The following is a 21,831-nucleotide window of genomic DNA, read 5'->3' as shown; positions in this document are numbered from 1 at the left end:
ACTAACTAAAAAGCTTGAAACTATAAATTAAAGTACGAATTGAGTGTGTGTAAAAATGAATGGAAGAAGCCCCTTTAAAAAGACTTGGAAATGGCATGCATACAGCTGCATGCTGTATGGCAGGCCGTATGAGGGGGCTGTATGGGCTGGCAAGCCGGATTGCATGGCCGTTTGCCCAGGCCGTTAGCAGGCCGTATGGGAAGCCGGATGGCAAGCCGTATGGTCTGCCATGGGTAGCTTGTTTCCTGGATCGTAACTTGATTTCCTTGATCGTACCTTGATTTCCTTGGTCATAACTTGTCTTTCACCATTTTCATTCTAGATTCTTCGTTTTAGCTCCGTTTTACTTTATTCTTTTTGCAGTGCCTTTTTAATTACTTAATCTACAAAAGTAACCGAAAAAGTGATTATTTTTGCTACAAAGATTGGAACTTTATGGATTTAGGGCTCAATATCGGGGGTAAAAACGAGATTTGTTGGCTGATATCAAATACCCCACACTAAGCTTTACTTGTCCTCAAGCAAAAAGGTAGAACATGAGGTTCTTTCTAATATATTCTTTCTTGCCTTCCCTTAGATCATTTTATTATGCCTTCATCAGAAGTCATCACATCTTTCGAAAGTAGTAGAAAAAGTTTTAAACTTCAATGGTTTTAGTCGCTCGATTTGAAACGTGTTCATAGTGAAAAAGGCGTACTTTCCAACTCTCAGATGTAGGATATACATGACCAGGCTTCTCACTAGTGGATCACTCATATGACTCAAGTGTTTAGGGTGCCCTAATCTAGTTGTATTGTCAGTTAAAAGCCAGTCGTGTAACAATTTTCATCATAGGCTTGGTAAAGCATCGATATCTCCACCAGTTAAGTAAGGACGACACTGATCTTCTTCTTTGGCATTCTTTCAGGAGGAAGACGGGTTATAGGGTTGGTTGAGAAGTTTGTGGAAAGGTGAAAGTTATCCAGATATTTTGATTTTCGAAGAGAATTAATAGATTTTGATTCTTCAGAGTATCCATTTTGGATAGAGAATGGCTTAAATTCCGTAAAAAGTTTCTTCGGAAGATGCGGATTTCGCTAAGACTTTTGTCTAGAATTTTTCTTGGCTCTTCCGTCAATCCTTCTGTGGGCAACTTTCGGGTTTTTCTTTCCTTTATTCTAGAGACTTTGCTCTTTCATAATCATTCACTTTTTTTTTTTTTGGCATACCCTTTCTTCATAACTTTCATCTTTTGTTCCTGGTGCTCAGAGAGGAAGTGATGATTTACCGAAGATAGATCTTTGACCAAACAAAAACAATCAGGGGTTCGGAATCTTTCAACAAGTGCTTTTGAAGCGAAATTGATCAATCTATCTCTTCATTGTTCTCTGGATCTTTTGAAAAGTGGAAAAGGAATTAAGGTGAAAGGGTAGTGTATTTTAGGAGTGAATTTGGGGTGCGTATTTTCTGATTCATCAATTCTTTGATGTGAGTTGGTCGGTTTTAAACGCGTGGAGTGGAAATGGAAACGGATGGCTTTTATCTTCTCTATTCAGAATGATTTCAAAAGGGGGATCACAACTGCACCACGTATGGTGCTTACTAACCATTGGCCTCGAAACGTATGTTAAAACCAAGTTTTAACTTAAACCATACATCGGCACGCTCATCAAATGAATTGACAAAGTACTGTAGATTTGATGGGTCATACAGATACTTTGGGTCCAAGAATCCTCACTTTTTAGGAGTAGGGGTCGTGCTTGGTCATGCGTAGCCTTTTACATATTTTTTTGAAAGAAATTTTTTGACACATATCATGAGTTCTAGCTTAATCGTTCCGTTCTAGTGAATGTTCTAAATACTGATTTCTAGTAATTTTGTAGAATCTTTTGGGTAAAACAAGGTAAAAAATTTTTGAATTTCCAGAATGATGGAACTGTGACGACCCGGAAATTTTCGACCAAATATAAGCTTGATCCTTATATGTTTCCGATACGATAAGCAAAGTCTGTAAGATTGAGTCTCAAAAAGTTTGAACTGTTTCATGTATACATTTGACTTTCAATCATTCTTGATGATTCACGAACAATTAATTGTAAATAGTTATGTGTGTATATGTTTATATATATATATATAAATGGAAATCGGAAAAATAATTTGAAACATTATATGTTGTTGTATTTAAAATTAATTATGTAAAATAAAATAAAAATAAGATATTATAATAATTATTATTTAATGCATATCTATATATAAATAAAGTATATTAAAAATAAATATTAAATAATTGTATTACTCGTTGGACGTTTCGATTATTATTTAGAGAAGTTTAATTCGAACTTATGTGATTTTAAAATAAACGGTGATCCGAAAATGAGTTCTATAAATTTTAGGCTTATTAAAAATATATTTAGGATCTAGTTATTAAATTTTAGCACTTTTTATATTTTACCTAGAATTGAGAGGGACAGTTGATGTAAATTTTATTTAACAAATTAACGATCGAATTTTATACCATAATAACCAAATTAAATAAATATAGTTAATTTAAAAATATGGGATTTTTCTGAAGACCCATGTCCGCCACTGATTTATCAACAGAGTACGAATTTCAGTCCGTAATTGAAATAGTAGACGACGGCTAACTTAATCACACGTTTATAGTTTAAATTATATTATAATAATTATTATATTATTATTATGTTACTGTGTTGTTGTTGATGTCTTCCACTATCTATCGTCTATTTGATTATATATACTTATACATAGAGATGCAATTTGGGAAAAAAGGAAACAACCACCCCACTTGCATCTGTTTTCCGTCAAAATCCAACCCAACAATTGCCTAACAACTTTTCTTTATATACATTCTCTTAATAATTAACTTGATTTAATATTTCCCTTTAATTTCATTCTCTGGCCACTTCGATTAATAAGAACAAGTGATACTCTGTATTAATTATAAGATGAGGGTGATGGATCTAATCAAGTGTGGCTCCTTTTGCTCAACAACCATCGATCACAGCCATCATATTAAACCACCATCTTCTTCCTTGTAAGTTTTTCTACCATTTTGCGAAACAAAACGATGAAAACTCAATTACTTTCTACAATAATTTTGTTTCACTTGTGAACCCGACACCACCCACTCGCTTGATTGTTCTGATGTTTAATCGACTCAAACCATCACTCAAACTTCATCTTGATCACTTTTTAACATCATGGACTCATGACCAACCATCCCTTTAAACACCCATTTAATCAACCTCATCTCCTTCTCTATCCTTTATATAGGTATACATGCTTGATATATAAACCCATTTATCTTCTTCTACCTCACCATCACTAATCACCACCGTAACAACTATTGATACTTTTATGTTTTTCTGTTTCAAATCAAGTATCATAATCGACAACCCACTTCACCCTATTTTTAATTGTGTTATTCGAAGAGCACTTACACAACCACCACCATCTTATCATAAAAATCTGCAACTTTTGTCTATGTGCTAAACCTTGCAAACCACCAAGACCATCTTATTGAAATGTCCCGTTCATATTGATTATAAACGTTCCATATTAATTGATTTCGTTACGAGGTTTTGACCTCTATATGAGACGTTTTTCAAAGACTGCATTCATTTTTAAAACAACCATAACCTTTATTTTATCAATAAAGGTTTTAAAAGCATTACGTAGATTATCAAATAATGATAATCTAAAATATACTGTTTACACATGACCATTACATAATGGTTTACAATAGAAATATATTACATCAACATATGTTTCTTGAATGCAGTTTTTACACAATATCATACAAACATGAACTACAAATCTTGTCCTTATTTTAGTATGCAACAGCGGAAGCTCTTAGTATTCACCTGAGAATAAACATGCTTTAAACATCAACAAAAATGTTGGTGAGTTATAGGTTTAACCTATATATATCAAATCATAACAATAGACCACAAGATTTCATATTTCAATACACATCCCATACATAGAGATAAAAATCATTCATATGGTGAACACCTGGTAACCGACATTAACAAGATGCATATATAAGAATATCCCCATCATTCCGGGACACCCTTCGGATATGATATAAATTTCGAAGTACTAAAGCATCCGGTACTTTGGATGGGGTTTGTTAGGCCCAATAGATCTATCTTAGATTACCAGACTTAATAAAAAGGGGCATATTCGATTTTGATAATTCAACCATAGAATGTAGTTTCACGTACTTGTGTCTATTTTGTAAATCATTTATAAAACCTGCATGTATTCTCATCCAAAAAATATTAGATTTTAAAAGTGGGACTATAACTCACTTTCACAGATATTTCCATCCTCGGAAATAAGACTTGGCCACGGATCGATTCATGAACCTATACAAATATGTACATATATATCAAAGTATGATCAAAATATAATTACAACCATTTTTATTATGTTTTAAAGATTTGAGTGTATTAAGTCAGATATCCTCGTTAATAACCTACAACTAGTTGTCCACAGTTAGATGTACAGAAATAAATCGATATATATTATCTTGAATCAATCCACAACCCAGTGTATACACGTCTCAGGCTAGATCACAACTCAAAGTATATATATTTTTGGAATCAACCTCAACCGTGTATAGCTAACTCCAACATTACTGCATATAGAGTGTCTGTGGTTGTTCCAAATAATATATATACACGGGTCGATATGTTATGTCAAAACATTTGCATACGTGTCTATGGTATCCCAAGATTACATAATATATTAGAATACATGTATAATACAATATAAATTAGCTAGGATATGATTTATATAGATTTGTGAAACATTTCTCGTAGCTAAAAAGATCAAAGATATCCAATCTTGTTTTACGCATAACTTCTTCATTTTAAATCTTTTTTGAGTGAATCAAATTGCTATGGTTTCATATTGAACTCTAATTTAAGAATCCAAATAGAAAAAGTATAGGTTTATTGTCAGAAATTTATGTCAATTACTAAAGAGGTAGTCATTTCTTTCAAAGAACGACATCATGATGACCATTTTGAAAAACATACTTTCACTTTGAGTTTAACCAAGATTTTTAGATATAGTTTCATGTTCATATGAAAAATCATTTTCCCATAAGAACAACTTTTAAATCAAAGTTTATCATATTTTTTAATTATCCAAACCAAAATAGCCCCCGGTTTCACTACGACGGCGTATATCCGATTTTATGGTGTTCATCGTGTTTCCAGGTTTTAAATCATTAAGTTAGCATATCATATAGATATAGAACATGTGTTTAGTTGATTTTAAAAGTCAAGTTAGAAGGATTAAATTTTGTTTGCGAACAAGTTTAGAATTAACTAAACTATGTTCTAGTGATTACAAGTTTAAACCTTCGAATAAGATAGCTTTATATGTATGAATCGAATGATGTTATGAACATCATTACTACCTCAAGTTTTCTGGATAAAACTACTAGAAATGAGAAGAATGGATCTAGCTTCAAAGGATCCTTGGATGGCTTGAAAGTTCTTGAAGCAGAATCATGACACGAAAACAGTTCAAGTAAGATTTTCACTCGAAATAAGATTGTTATAGTTGTAGAAATTGAATCAAAGTTTAAATATGAATATTACCTTGAATTAGAAAGATAACCTACTGTAAATAACAAAGGTTCCTTGATCTTATATGATTACTTGGAATGGATTAGAAAGCTTGGAAGTAGACTTGCAAACTTGGAAGTATTATTGATTTTTATGAAACTATACTTATGGAATTTATGAAGAACACTTAGAACTTGAAGATGGAACTTTAGAGAGATCAATTAGATGAAGAAAATTAAAGAATAAAGTGTTTTTAGGTGGTTTTGGTCGTTGGTATATGGATTAGATATAAAGGATATGTAATTTTGTTTTCATGTAAATAAGTCATGAATGATTACTAATATTTTTGTAATTTTATGAGATATTTCATGCTAGTTGCCAAATGATGGTTCCCACATGTGTTAGGTGACTCACATGGGCTACTAAGAGCTGATCATTAGATTGTATATATCAATAGTACATACATTTAAAAGCTGTGTATTGTACGAGTACGAATACGGGTGCATACGAGTAGAATTGTTGATGAAACTGAACGAGGATGTAATTGTAAGCATTTTTGTTAAGTAGAAGTACTTTGATATGTGTATTGAAGTCTTTCAAAAGTGTAAGAATGCATATAAAAACACAACATGTATATACATTCTAATGGAGTCGTTAAGTCTTCGTTAGTCGTTACATGTAAGTGTTGTTTTGAAACCTTTAAGTTAACGATCTCAATTAATGTTGTTAACCCAATGTTTATTATATCAAATGAGATGTTAAATTATTATGTTATCACGATATTATGATGTATGAATATCTCTTAATATGATATATACATTAAAATATCGTTACAACGATAATCGTTACATATAAGTCTCGTTTCGTAATTCTTGAGTTAGTAGTCTTGTTTTTACATATGTAGTTCATTGTTAACACACTTAATGATATATTTAAATATCATTTTATCATGTTAAATATAGTGTATCAATATCTTAATATGATACATATGTATTTAGTAGACGTTATCATAACGATAATCGTTATATATATCATTTCGAGTTTCTTAACTTAGTAATCTCATTTCTTATGTATATCACACATTGTTAATATACTTAGTGAGATACTTACTCATTATAATCTCATGTCAACCATATATATATATGTCTATATATACCACAACATGTAGTTTTTACAAATTTGTAACGTTCGTGAATCGCCGGTCAACTTGGGTGATCAATTGTCTATATGAAACTTATTTCATTTAATCAAGTCTTAAAAAGTTTGATTGCTTAACACGTTGGAAACATTTAGTCATGGAAAAGTTCGGGTCACTACAGTACCTACCAGTTAAATAAATTTCGTCCCGAAATTTTAAGTTGTTGAAGGTGTTGACGAATCTTCTGGAAATAGATGCGGGTATTTCTTCTTCATCTGATCTTCATGCTCCCCGGTGAATTCGGGTCCTCTACGAGCATTCCATCAAACTTTAACAATCGGTATCTTGTTTTGCTTAAGTCTCTTAACCTCACGATCCATTATTTCGACGGGTTCTTCAATGAATTGAAGTTTTTCATTGATTTGGATTTCGTACAACGGAATAGTGAGATCTTCTTTAGTAAAACATTTCTTCAAATTCGAGACGTGGAAAGTGTTATGTACAGCCGCGAGTTGTTGAGGTAGCTCCGGTTAGTAAGCTACTGGTCCGACACGATCTATAATCTTGAATGGTCCAATATACCTTGGATTTAGTATTCCCCGTTTACCAAATCGAACAATGCCTTTCCAAGGTGAAACCTTAAGCATGACCATTTCTCCAATTTCAAACTCTATATCTTTTCTTTTACTATCCGCGTAGCTCTTTTTTCGACTCTGGGCGGTTTTCAATCGTTGTTGAATTTGGATGATTTTCTCGGTAGTTTCTTGTATTATCTCCGGACCCGTAATCTGTCTATCCCCCACTTCATTCCAACTAATTGGAGACTTGCACTTTCTACCATAAAGTGCCTCAAACAGCGCCATCTCAATACTAGAATGATAACTGTTGTTGTAGGAAAATTCTGCTAACGGTAGGTGTCGATCCCAACTGTTTCTGAAATCAATAACACATGCTCGTAGCATGTCTTCAAGCGTTTGTATCATCCTTTTGCTCTGCTCATCAGTTTGTGGATGATAGGGAGTACTCATGTCTAGACAAGTCCCCAATGTTTGTTGCAACGCCTGCCAGAACCTTGAAACAAATCTACCATCCTTATCAGAGATAATAGAGACGGGTATTCCATGTCTGGAGACAACCCCCTTCAAATACAATCGCACCAACTTATCCAATTTTTCATCTTCTCTCATTGGCAGGAAGTGTGCTGACTTGGTGAGACGATCAACTATTACCCAAATAGTATCATAACCACTTGCAGTCCTTGGCAATTTAGTAATGAAATCCATGGTAATGTTTTCCCATTTCCATTCAGGGATTTCAGGTTGTTGTAGTAGACCTGATGGTTTCTGATGTTCAGCTTTGACCTTTAAACACGTCAAACATTCTCCTACATATTTAGCAATATCGGATTTCATACCCGGCCACCAAAAGTGTTTCTTGAGATCTTTATACATCTTCCCCACTCCGGGATGTATTGAATATCTGGTTTTATGTGCTTCCTTAAGTACCATTTCTCTCGCATCTCCAAACCTTGGTACCCAAATTCTATTAGCCCTATATCGGGTTCCGTCTTCCCGAATATTAAGATGTTTCTCTGATCCTTTGGGTATCTCATTCTTTAACTTTCCTTCTTTTACAACCCCCTATTGCGCCTCCTTTATTTGAGTAGTAAGGTTAGTACGAATAATTATATTCATAGCTTTTACCCGTATAGGTTCTCTGTCCTTTCTACTCAAAGCGTCAGCTACCACATTCGCCTTCCCCGGGTGGTATCAAATCTCAAAATCATAATCATTCAACAGTTCAATCCACCTGCGTTGTCTCATATTCAGTTGCTTCTGATTAAATATATGTTGGAGACTTTTGTGGTCGGTATATATAATACTTTTGACCCCATATAAATAATGCCTCCAAGTCTTTAATGCAAAAACAACAGCACCCAATTCCAAATCGTGAGTCGTATAATTTTGCTCGTGAATCTTCAATTGTCTAGACGCATAAGCAATCACCTTCGTTCGTTGCATTAATACACAACCGAGACCTTGCTTTGATGCGTCACAATAAATCACAAAATCATCATTCCCTTCAGGCAATGAAAATATATGTGCCGTAGTTAGCTTTTTCTTCAATAACTGAAATGCCTTCTCTTGTTCATCCTTCCATTCAAATTTCTTCCCTTTATGTGTTAATGCGGTCAAGGGTTCTGCTATTTTGGAGAAATCTTGGATGAATCTTCTGTAGTAACTAGCTAATCCTAAAAATTGACGTATATGCTTCGGAGTTTTTGGGGTTTCCCACTTTTCAACAGTTTCGATCTTTGCCGGGTCCACCTGGATACCTTCTTTGTTCACTATGTGACCGAGGAATTGAACTTCTTCCAACCAAAATGCACACTTTGAAAACTTAGCGTACAGTTTTTCTTTCCTCAATACATCTAGCACTTTTCTCAAATGTTCTTCGTGCTCTTGATCATTATTTGAGTAAATAAGTATGTCATCGATGAAAACAATGACAAACTTGTCAAGATATGGCCCACACACTCAGTTCATAAGGTCAATGAACACAGCTGGTGCGTTAGTCAATCCAAACGACATAACCATAAACTCGTAATGACCATAACGCGTCCTAAAAGCAGTTTTTGGAATATCATCCTCCTTTACTCGCATTTGATGATATCCAGAACGTAAATCGATTTTCGAATAAATCGACGAGCCTTGTAGTTAATCAAATAAGTCATCAATTCTCGGTAGTGGATAACGGTTTTTGATGGTAAGTTTATTCAACTCTCTGTAGTCAATACACAACCTAAATGTACCATCTTTCTTCTTAACAAACAAAACAGGAGCTCCCCATGGTGATGTGCTTGGTCGAATGAAACTACGTTCTAATAGTTCTTGCAGTTGGCTTTGCAGTTCTTTCATCTCGCTGGGTGCGAGTCTGTAAGGAGCACGAGCTATTGGTGCAGCTCCTGGTACAAGATCTATTTGAAATTCAACAGATCGATGTGGAGGTAGTCCCGGTAATTCTTTCAGAAATACATCGGGAAATTCTTTTGCGACGGAAACATCATTGATGCTCTTTTCTTCAGTTTGTACTTTCTCGACGTGTGCTAGAACAGCATAGCAACCTTTTCTTATTAGTTTTTGTGCCTTCAAATTACTAATAAGATGTAGCTTCGTGTTGCCCTTTTCTTCGTACACCATTAAGGGTTCTCCTTCTTCTAGTACAATGCGAATTGCATTTTTGTAACATACGATCTCTACTTTCATCTCCTTCAACCAGTCCATGCCAACTATTACATCAAAACTCCCTAACTCTACTTGTATCAAATCAATCTTAAATATTTCGCTACCCAATTTAATTTCTCGATTCCGGCATATATAATCTGCTGAAATTAATTTACCGTTTGCTAATTCGAGTAAAAATTTACTATCCAACGGCGTCAATGGACAACTTAATTTAGCACAAAAATCTCTACTCATATAGCTTCTATACGCACCCAAATCAAATAAAACGTAAGCAGATTTATTGTCAATAAGAAACGTACCCGTAACAAGATCCGGGTCTTCCTGTGCCTCTGCTGCATTAATATTGAAAACTCTTCTGTGGCCTTGTCCATTCGTGTTCTTTTGGTTCGGGAAATTTCTAATAATGTGGCCCGGTTTTCCACATTTATAACAAACTACATTGGCATAACTTGCTCCGTCACTACTTGCTCCGCCATTACTCGTTCCGACACCATTTGTTCCTTTCATTCTGTTAACCCCTGGTCTGTAGACCTCACACTTCGCCGCGCTATGACCATTTCTTTTACACTTGTTGCAAAATTTGGTGCAGAACCCCGAGTGATACTTTTCACACCTTTGGCATAGCTGCTTCTGATTGTTGTTATTGTTGCGGTTGTTATTGTTGTTGGGATGATTGTTGTAGTTGTTGTTGTTGTTGTGCCATTTGTTTTAGTTGCGATTGATGTTTCGATTGTTGGGATAGTTGTTGTTGTATTGGTGACTCTTATCACCGTTTTCCTCCCACTTTCTTTTGACTAGCTTCATGTTGGCCTCTTCGGCCGCCTGTTCTTTAATTCTTCCCTCAATCTGGTTCACTAGTTTGTGAGCCATTCTACATGCCTTTTGTATAGAGGCAGGCTTGTGTGAACTTATATCTTCTTGGATTCTCTCCGGTAACCCTTTCACAAACGCGTCAATCTTCTCTTCCTCATCTTCGAACGCTCTCGGACACAATAGGCACAATTCTGTGAATCGTCTTTCGTACAAAGTAATATCAAATCCCTGTGTTCGTAACCCTCTAAGTTCTGACTTGAGCTTATTGACCTCGGTTCTGGAACGGTACTTCTCGTTCATCAAGTGCTTGAATGCTGACCACGGTAGCGCGTAAGTAGCATCTTGTCCCACTTGCTCTAGATAGGTATTCCACCATGTTAACGCAATACCTGTGAAGGTATGCATAGCGTACTTCACTTTATCTCCTTCAGCACACTTACTTATGGCAAACACCAATTCAACTTTCTCGGTCCACCGTTTCAATCCGATTGGTCCTTCGGTCCCATCAAATTCTGAAGGTTTGCAGGCAGTGAATTCCTTGTAGGAGCATCCTACACGATTTCTTGTGCCGTTAGCTGTATTGCTAGATTCAGAGTTATTGTTGGTATGTAGCGCGGCCTGTACTGCGGCTATGTTTGAAGCAAGAAAAAGGAACGAAATTCCTCTTCGCTCATATTCAAGGTGTGTCGAGTAGTCGGTGCCATTTCCTTCAAAATAGTCAAATGAAACAAGTTAATCATACAGAATATTAAGAGTAGTCAATAGTATCTCGTAGCATAATATGAACTCATTTATAAAAGATTTTTCTTCATATTAGCGTTTTATAAGTTTAAATCCGGGTACTACCTACCCGTTAAGTTCATACTTAGTAGCTAATATACCATTCAACTACTACAATTCCATATGAAAAACTAATTATAATAATATATCACATACAAATATTCTTCAAACTTACAACTTCGCAATATTACATATATATTGAAATATAGTACACTATGATACAGGACAGTTTAGAAGATAAATCTAGTAAATACACAAGTTGTTCAGCAAAGGAAATAAAGACACGTAATTCATCAGTCCAGAAACAAGTCATGCATTCTGGTTTTACTAAGACGACTTTCCATCCTTAGTCTTGTGGAAAATAACTGTTATGACCATTGGCTAGGCAGCATGTTGTAATGTCATCAAAAGGACGAGGGTTTCATAATGTCCAACAGCCCCGTAATAATCTAAAAACCTTGTTTCTCACCCCAACTACTGAATCCGTCACTTGTAGAAAAGTTTTATTTAAAAGCTGCAATCCGATGTTCTTTTTCTCACTTTGGTAAGAAGCGAACATCACTAACCCGTAAGCATAACATGCTTCTTTATGTTGCATGTTAGAAGCTCTTTCTAATTCACGAAACCTATGTTGGGATATGTTGAGTCAAAATAAGTTCTTAACCCGTAGCGTAAAATTGCATTTGGGTTCCCCGCATTTAACGCTTTAAAGAAAACACGGCGTAACTTAAAGTCTCCCCAATGTGATATAACCCACCTATCAAAGGAAAGCCTTTTATAAACTAAGGCATTTCTGGAAAGTCTTTCAAATGTTTGACAAGTTAATTTCGCCATAACTAAATGTGCTGATGAATTCTGACTGACTCTAGACAAGATTTCCTCAATCATATCCTCTGGTAGGTCTTCTAAAATATTCGGTTGTCTACCCTTAACGTCCATTTTGTTTTTATACTGTAAAATAGATAAGGATTTGATTCGTAATAACAAACAATACAAACAATTTTTACATAGAACATAAAAGTACAAGCACACTACAATACATTTATTACACAACATGCTCACACCCCTCTAATCTGAATCACTGGTTTCTTCTTCTTCAGACTTGGTTCTTTTTCCTAATTTTCTAGGGATATATGATGTTCCTCTAATACGAGTCGTCATTTTCCACATTGGTTTAGAAAAACCTGGTGGTTTAGAGGTTCCTGGGTTATTGTCACGATATTGAATATACGGGTGTTGACGGTACATATAAAGTTCATTGGGGTCGGAATTAGATTTCTCTATTTTCATGCCTTTTCCCTTATTATTTTCTTTTGCCTCATTAAATTGGGTCGGGGTAATTTCTATAACATCATCGGAATCCTCATCAGGATCCGATTCATCGGAAAATTGGTAATTTTCCCAATATTTTTCTTCCTTAGTGGAAACACCATTGACCATTATTAACTTTGGTCCATTGGTTGAGGATTTTCTTTTATTTGACCAGTTTTCTGTGGTTCCTACTATTTCCCCCTCCAAAACCTCTTCTTCTTCCGGTTCCTCTTCTTCTGGTTCCTCTTCTTCCGGTTCCTCTTCATTCGGTTCCGTTTCCTCTTCTTCCGGTTCTTCGAGAACTTGTGAATCTTGCCAATATATATTCGACTCTTCGTTATTATTAGGTGAGTCAATGGGATTTGTGCTAGAGGTAGACATCTATCACACAATATCAAACATGTTAAGAGATTAATATATCACATAATATTTACATGTTAATAATATATAGTTTCCAACAAAAATGTTAAGCAATCATTTTTAAAGAAAACACGGTCGAAGTCCAGACTCACTAATGCATCCTAACAAACTCGATAAGACACACTAATGCAAATTTTCTGGTTCTCTAAGACCAACGCTCGGATACCAACTGAAATGTCCTGTTCATATTGATTATAAACGTTCCATATTAATTGATTTCGTTGCGAGGTTTTGACCTCTATATGAGACGTTTTTCAAAGACTGCATTCATTTTTAAAACAACCATAACCTTTATTTTATCAATAAAGGTTTTAAAAGCATTACGTAGATTATCAAATAATGATAATCTAAAATATACTGTTTACACATGACCATTACATAATGGTTTACAATAGAAATATATTACATCGACATATGTTTCTTGAATGCAGTTTTTACACAATATTATACAAACATGGACTCCAAATCTTGTTCTTATTTTAGTATGCAACAGCGGAAGCTCTTAGTATTCACCTGAGAATAAACATGCTTTAAACATCAACAAAAATGTTGGTGAGTTATAGGTTTAACCTATATATATCAAATCGTAACAATAGACCACAAGATTTCATATTTCAATACACAACCCATACATAGAGATAAAAATCATTCATATGGTGAACACCTGGTAACCGATATTAACAAGATGCATATATAAGAATATCCCCATCATTCCGGGACACCCTTCGGATATGATATAAATTTTGAAGTACTAAAGTATCCGGTACTTTGGATGGGATTTGTTAGGCCCAATAGTTCTATCTTTAGGATTCGCGTCAATTAGGGTGTCTGTTCCCTAATTCTTAGATTACCAGACTTAATAAAAATGGGCATATTCGATTTCGATAATTCAACCATAGAATGTAGTTTTGTAAATAATTTATAAGACTTGGACACGGATCGATTCACGAACCTATACAAATATGTACATATATATCAAAGTATGATCAAAATATAATTACAACCATTTTTATTATGTTTTAAAGATTTGAGTGTATTAAGTCAGCTATCCTCGTTAATAACCTACAACTAGTTGTCCACAGTTAGATGTACAGAAATAAATCGATATATATTATCTTGAATCAATCCACAACCCAGTGTATATACGTCTCAGGTTAGATCACAACTCAAAGTATATATATTTTTGGAATCAACCTCAACCCTGTATAGCTAACTCCAACATTACTGCATATAGAGTGTCTATGGTTGTTCCAAATAATATATATACATGGGTCGATATGATATGTCAAAACATTTGCATACGTGTCTATGGTATCCCCAGATTACATAATATATTAGAATACATGTATAATACAATATAAGTCAGCTAGGATATGATTTCTATAGATTTGTTAAACATCTCCCGTAGCTAAAAAAATCAAAAATATCCAATCTTGTTTTACCCATAACTTCTTCATTTTAAATCCGTTTTGAGTGAATCAAATTACTATGGTTTCATATTGAAATCTAATTTAAGAATCCAAAAAGAAAAAGTATAGGTTTATAGTTGGAAATTTATGTCAATTACTAAAGAGGTAGTCATTTCCGTCGAAAGAACGACATCTTGATGACCATTTTGAAAAACATACTTTCACTTTGAGTTTAACCAAGATTTTTGGATATAGTTTCATGTTCATATGAAAAATCATTTTCCTAGAAGAACAACTTTTAAATCAAAGTTTATCATAGTTTTTAATTATCCAAACCAAAACAGCCCCCGGTTTCACTACGACGGCGTATATCCGATTTTATGGTGTTCATCGTGTTTCCAGGTTTTAAATCATTAAGTTAGCATATCATATAGATATAGAACATGTGTTTATTTGATTTTAAAAGTCAAGTTAGAATGATTAACTTTTGTTTGCGAACAAGTTTAGAATTAACTAAACTATGTTCTAGTGATTACAAGTTTAAACCTTCGAATAAGATAGCTTTATATGTATGAATCGAATGATGTTATGAACATCATTACTACCTCAAGTTTTCTGGATAAAACTACTAGAAATGAGAAAATTGGATCTAGCTTCAAAGGATCCTTGGATGGCTTGAAAGTTCTTGAAGCAGAATCATGACACGAAAACAGTTCAAGTAAGATTTTCACTCGAAATAAGATTGTTATAGTTGTAGAAATTGAATCAAAGTTTGAATATGAATATTACCTTGAATTAGAAAGATAACCTACTGTAAATAACAAAGGTTCCTTGATCTTAGATGATTACTTGGAATGGATTAGAAAGCTTGGAAGTAGACTTGCAAACTTGGAAGTATTCTTGATTTTTATGAAACTATACTTATGGAATTTATGAAGAACACTTAGAACTTGAAGATGGAATTTGAGAGAGATCAATTAGATGAAGAAAATTGAAGAATGAAAGTGTTTGTATGTGTTTTTGGTCGTTGGTATATGGATTAGATATAAAGGATATGTAATTTTATTTTCATGTAAATATGTCATGAATGATTACTAATATTTTTGTAATTTTATGAGATATTTCATGCTAGTTGCCAAATGATAGTTCCCACATGTGTTAGGTGACTTACATGGGCTGCTAAGGGCTGATCATTGGAGTGTATATACCAATAGTACATACATCTAAAAGCTGTGTATTGTACGAGTACGAATACGGGTGCATACGAGTAGAATTGTTGATGAAACTGAACGAGGATGTAATTGTAAGCATTTTTGTTAAGTAGAAGTACTTTGATATGTGTCTTGAAGTCTTTCAAAAGTGTAAGAATATATATCAAAACACAACATGTATATACTTTCTAATGGAGTCGTTAAGTCTTCGTTAGTCGTTACATGTAACTGTTGTTTTGAAACCTTTAAGTTAACGATCTCAATTAATGTTGTTAACCCAATGTTTATTATATCAAATGAGATGTTAAATTATTATGTTATCATGATACTATGATGTATGAATATCTCTTAATATGATATATACATTAAAATATCGTTACAACGATAATCGTTACATATAAGTCTCGTTTCGTAATTCTTGAGTTAGTAGTCTTGTTTTTACATATTTAGTTCGTTGTTAACACACTTAATGATATATTTAAATATCATTTTATCATGTTAAATATAGTGTATCAATATCTTAATATGATACATATGTATTTAGTAGACGTTATCATAACGATAATCGTTATATATATCATTTCGAGTTTCTTAACTTAATAATCTCATTTCTTATGTATATCACACATTGTTAATATACTTAATGAGATACTTACTCATCATAATCTCATGTCAACCATATATATATGTCTATATATACCACAAGATGTAGTTTTTACAAATTTGTAACGTTCGTGAATCGCCGGTCAACTTGGGTGATCAATTATCTATATGAAACTTATTTCATTTAATCAAGTCTTAACAAGTTTGATTGCTTAACACGTTGGAAACATTTAGTCATGTAAATATCAATCTCAATTAATATATATAAACATGGAAAAGTTCGGGTCACTACACTTATGGTAATCGATCTTTTCTGTTTTGCTGTTACTATTAGCATCACCACCAAAAACCACCTTCAATCGTATCTCACTCTCCTTTCCTCTTTCTCTATTGTTCGATAACCATCACCACCACCCCTACAACCACCATCGGAGCACCATTTAATCATCACTACCATCTAGAACATCTACGGCTTACAACCCACCACTCGACCATCATAAATTTCTGTTTTATATCTTGTCTGATCGAACTCAAGCCAAACACCCATTAAATTTACTACTGCTACATATACCCTTTCTTCCTATTTTTTGTTTCTTTTCGTTGCCCAAATAGCTTCCTCCACTGCTGCCATGAACTACCTTCAACTCCTGCTGTTACGTGACTTGTTCCACTCAATCAAACGGTTACTATTCCGTTATTGTTACAACGTTTTCTTCTTTTCTGTTTCCAGGTAACTTGAACAAGCAGCTACTGGTGCGTCTGTTAATTGTTTCAACTAACTTCGATTCTTACTACTGCTACTTCCTTTTGTTTTTCTTCTGTAATAGTAACCAGATAAATGAGGAAGACGAGTGTGATTATTATACTAATAATAATGGAATAATCGAATAAAGAATGATGATGCGTGTTGGTTTGGTTTCCAACGAACCCCACCCATTACTTCCTGTCGATGTAATTCAAATGCAAAGCTGGACTTAGATCGATTGGGCCTAAGTAAGTTGATTGGGCTACTGCAGTCCCTTAAAACCTATTACCGATCCATATTTCTACTTGCTAGTGGGCCATGACCCAACTCAGATTTATGTTGGGCTGTGAACTAATTTCTGTTTGTCTGTTGGACTGAAACGAGACCCATGAATGATATCATGGTGATAAGATGATGATGATGATGGCGATCATGATTATGATAATAATAATACTTTGATGAAGTGACGATGTAGATGATGTTAGATGATTAATGATGATAGTTTAAGATAATGGTGATGAATCAAAAATACATAAATCATATAGATGATATAATAACGAATGATGATGTGATTAATGGAAGCCAGTGTGCAGATGATAACAATAATGGTGATGAAGATGACGAGTTAAAACAAATTCCACATAGGGATTAAATCAAACGAATGTGCAGTTAAGTTGTTTGGTGTATGATCTCTAAACGAGAGGTCACGGGTTCGAACCTGAGCTGTGGCATTTAATTTTTGGAAAAAATTGTTTCTTAAGGTAGTAATATTATTATTATTATTATTATTATTATTATTATTATTATTATTATTATTATTATTATTATTATTATTATTATTATTATTATAATTATTATAATAATTATTATTATTAATATTATCATTATTATTATAGTTATTATAATAATTATTATTAATACTATTATTAATATCATTTTTATCAAAATTTATAAAATTATCATTTTTATCAAAACTATTATTATCATATTCATTATTAAACCTAATCTTTATCATTACTAAAGATTTTTTATTATAAATATTATTAATATAGCTATTATTATTATTATCACTATTAATATTATTTTTAAATATTAATATTAATATTATTATTATTATTATTATTATTATTATTATTATTATTATTATTATTATTATTATTAGCATTATTAACATTTTTTTTATTATAAATATTATTTTAACAAAATATAATTATGTAAAGATATAATATTACATATATCATAAGTATATCTAAAATTACTATAACATATATAAATATACATAACATTTGAAATAATAAATACATTACTATTTTAAATAAGTAATATATTATATAATTAATATATATAAACTAGTTTGATTACTATTACATGTTAATTAGAGGTGTTAATATATATATTTGATATAGGTTCATGAATCCAAGGCCAACCATGCATTGTTCTCCTTCGTCGTATGAATATTTTTACTACAAAATATTGTAGAGTGAGTTTCATTATTCATTTTTATATATATTTTTGGGACTGAGAATACATGCGCTGATTTTACTAATGTTTTACGAAATAGACACAAGTGATCAAAAACTACATTCTATGGCTGGATTATGAATATTAAATATCACCCCCTTTTAGCTTGGTAACCTAATAATTAGGAAACGGGTATGGCCCCTAATTGACGCGAATCCTAAAGATAGATCTATGGACCTCGACAAGTCCCATCCGGGGTACGGATGCTTTAGTACTTCGAGATTATTACTATTATACAGACGAGAAGTTCTGTTTTGGGGATATTCTATGCATTAAAGTTAAGTCAGTTATCAAGCGTTCACCATATGAATGATTTTTAATTTGCGGGTTACGCGTGTTATTTTGTACTCGGGTTACGTGTGCAATTAATTATATGAAATCTTTTGGTCTATTAAAATGATGGAAATGAATGTTTATGATAAACTAATGAACTCACCAACCTTTAGGTTGACATTTTAAAGCATGTTATTCTCAGGTATGAAAGAAATCTTCCGCTGTGCATTTGCTCATTTAGAGATACTACTTGGAGTCATTCATGGCATATTTCAAAAGATGTTGCATTCGAGTCATTGAGTTCAAAAAGATTACCATTAAGTCATTTATAGTTTAGATAGAAGATATGCATGCCTGTCAATTTTTGATGAAATGAAAGTATGTCTTTTAAAAACGAATGCAATGTCAGTAAAATGTATCATATAGAGGTCAGAACCTCGCAATGAAATCAACTATTGTAATTCGTTTATAATCGATATGAACGGGTCCTTTCAGGAACATGACTAGGAACTTCAAAATCAACAGATTCAGCTCACACAAAGGCGGAATTGTGAATCAAACCCTCTAGTGAATATGAAAAAGCATTTTGGGATTAATTTAGTCAAACCACAACAATGATTGTGTGATTAGATTAATACCTAGAGCTATTATTCACCTTTTGCAAGGATTTGGGCTTGAAGCACAGAGAGAATCGGACAGGTTACCAGATCTGAGTGATTGTGTGTAATGAGAGGCTTAACCTAAAATGAAGAACATAAACACAATATATACCCCTAATGATGAGTCAACCGCATGAGTCATGTCTCAGTCGTACGAGTGGACAGACTCAACCGTACGGGTGATCACTCACTCGTGTAAGTGTAAACAAATTACGTTTGTGACTCAGCTCAGCACACTCGTGCATATGAGCTTGTCAACCATACGAGTAAGGCTTCACTCGTACGTATGACTGAGTCTAATATAGTCAAACTTTCATATCTTGTTCCTGCAGTACCTATAACCGCATGTAAACACAGATAGGATAACAATGAGCGATCATGGAAACTCACAAACTGAAGTACTAATCACAAACGTACGGTAGATGTCTAGAGACTTATGCAAAATGCACTAACAACTCCCCCTAGGACCTAGAACATCTGTTACAATAAAGTAAACGTTCGTGAAATACATATAAGTTCAAAATTAACATTAGTTTAACATCATTACATATCCAGAATCTCTCTCTCACATAAAAAAGACAACATAAACAAAATACAAACACGCAACACAGTATCAGATATGTTTTAGTTGGCATGAGCTTGGTTCGAGCTTTGAGCATCACTTTCTCTGTTGAGGTAGCCATGGTAGACATTGATCACACGCTGATATCTCATAGCTTCCTCTTTCTTATCTTCTCTGAAAGTAATCTGATGGCGGTAAAGTATCTCCACATCAAATCTCGACAAGTTCCTCAGCCACATAGGATCCAAAATCCTAACATTGTCGAACTGTATGATTCCATCATCCTTCTCAATTGCAGTAAGAATCACTGCTTCTTCCGACAACTCATCATAGAACCACCATCTGAAGTTTTTGCAGATATCCTTGGGTAAGGGCATCAAGGAAGACTGTTTCATATACTTTGCTGGGCCGAACTTGACAACACGCACCGGTCCACCCTTTGAATTTTTCTTTGTTGGATGCAAGGAGAACCTGGCAGCAGTTGATTTGAAGATATCCCATTTACCTGTCTTATATTCTAGCCTTAGCTTTCTCTAAAACCACTTTGATAGATCACTATTTTCAGAGTTCAACATCCTCAGCTTAGCAAGTTGCATTATCTCGAAGTAAGGTAGAGTTTTGAAGTGACTAGGTCTAGCCATGTAATCTACTCCTCCTTCCCTCTTGATAGCAAAACAATCGATTTCCTTGAAGTAACCCCAGCTCAAAATCTTACCCTTGGCATACTTCTTGGTTCTCTTTCCTTTCTCATAGAAACTAACAAACTTCGGTTCGAGTTCTGGCTTACTGATCTGGTCAGGGTTCACAACGTTCCTTTTTCTACCAACTTTGATGAATCTCATCTTCTTCAACGTTCCTACTCACCTTAACCTTATCACGTTCAAACCATTTCTTAATTTCATTCCATCCCTCTGCCTTAGCTTGTTCGGCTCGGATTTTCTTCTTCTTCTTTTCAATCTCATTCTTTTCTTTTTCATCGAGAAGTTTCTGATGTCGGATTCTCTTGTTCCTTTCTAACAAACTATCAACCTCTTTCACTTTTCTATTGTACACCTTCCTTGCCTTTTCAAGATCAACTAAATTCTTTGTTTTCTCCTCACAACTCAAATTAAAGAAATCACTTAAGGTTTTGAGTGATGGATTTGGGTGTGGCCTAAGTGAAGGTATCACAATCTCAACTTCTTTTTCTTCTTCCTTCTCTGATTCTGTTTCAAGTTCATCCTCAGACTCAACAATCACATCTTCTTTCACACTTCCTTCAATAGAACTTTGACTCTTTTCATCTTTAAACAAGTTCTCAAAATCACTTAAATCGATGTTTTGGATTGATTCGGGAGGGATTTTATCAACTGGCTCTTCTTGTGGAGCCTTGTTTTTAGCTTTAACTGCAACTGTATCCTCTGTATCATAACCACTGTCGTATGCCAGTGCAGCAAGCTGTTCCATTGGAAAATTACTTGGTGGAACATCCCCCTTTTGGATATTCAAAAGAGGGTCCTCCAGTTCCAGCGCCAGTATCTTCATCATCTTTTTCATCGTCACCACCCAAATCAGAGGAA

This window comes from Rutidosis leptorrhynchoides, chromosome 5 (assembly GCF_046630445.1).
Source record: "Rutidosis leptorrhynchoides isolate AG116_Rl617_1_P2 chromosome 5, CSIRO_AGI_Rlap_v1, whole genome shotgun sequence".
Classification (NCBI taxonomy): Eukaryota; Viridiplantae; Streptophyta; class Magnoliopsida; order Asterales; family Asteraceae; genus Rutidosis; species Rutidosis leptorrhynchoides.
Note: the sequence above shows the minus strand (reverse complement) of the source record.